We start from the raw sequence: 287 nt of genomic DNA, 5'->3' as shown, positions 1-287 counted from the left end.
ACTGTAAACAACCCAAATGTCCCTCAACAGAGGAATGGATACAGAAAATGTGGTACATCTACACAATGTAATACTACTCAGCTATTAAAAACAATGGGTTTATGAAATTCTTAGGGAAATGGATAGAACTTGAGAATATCATCCTGTGTCAGGTAACCCAATCACAAAAGAACACACATGGTATGCACTCCTGATAAGTGGATATTATCCCAGAAGCTCGGAATACCTAAAAACACAATCCACAAACCACAAGAAACTCAAGAAGGAAGACCAAAGTGTGGATGCTT

This window comes from Mastomys coucha, unplaced genomic scaffold (assembly GCF_008632895.1).
Source record: "Mastomys coucha isolate ucsf_1 unplaced genomic scaffold, UCSF_Mcou_1 pScaffold9, whole genome shotgun sequence".
Lineage (NCBI taxonomy): Eukaryota > Metazoa > Chordata > Mammalia > Rodentia > Muridae > Mastomys > Mastomys coucha.
The sequence above is the reverse complement of the archived record's forward strand: the minus strand, read 5'-3'. Positions refer to the sequence as shown.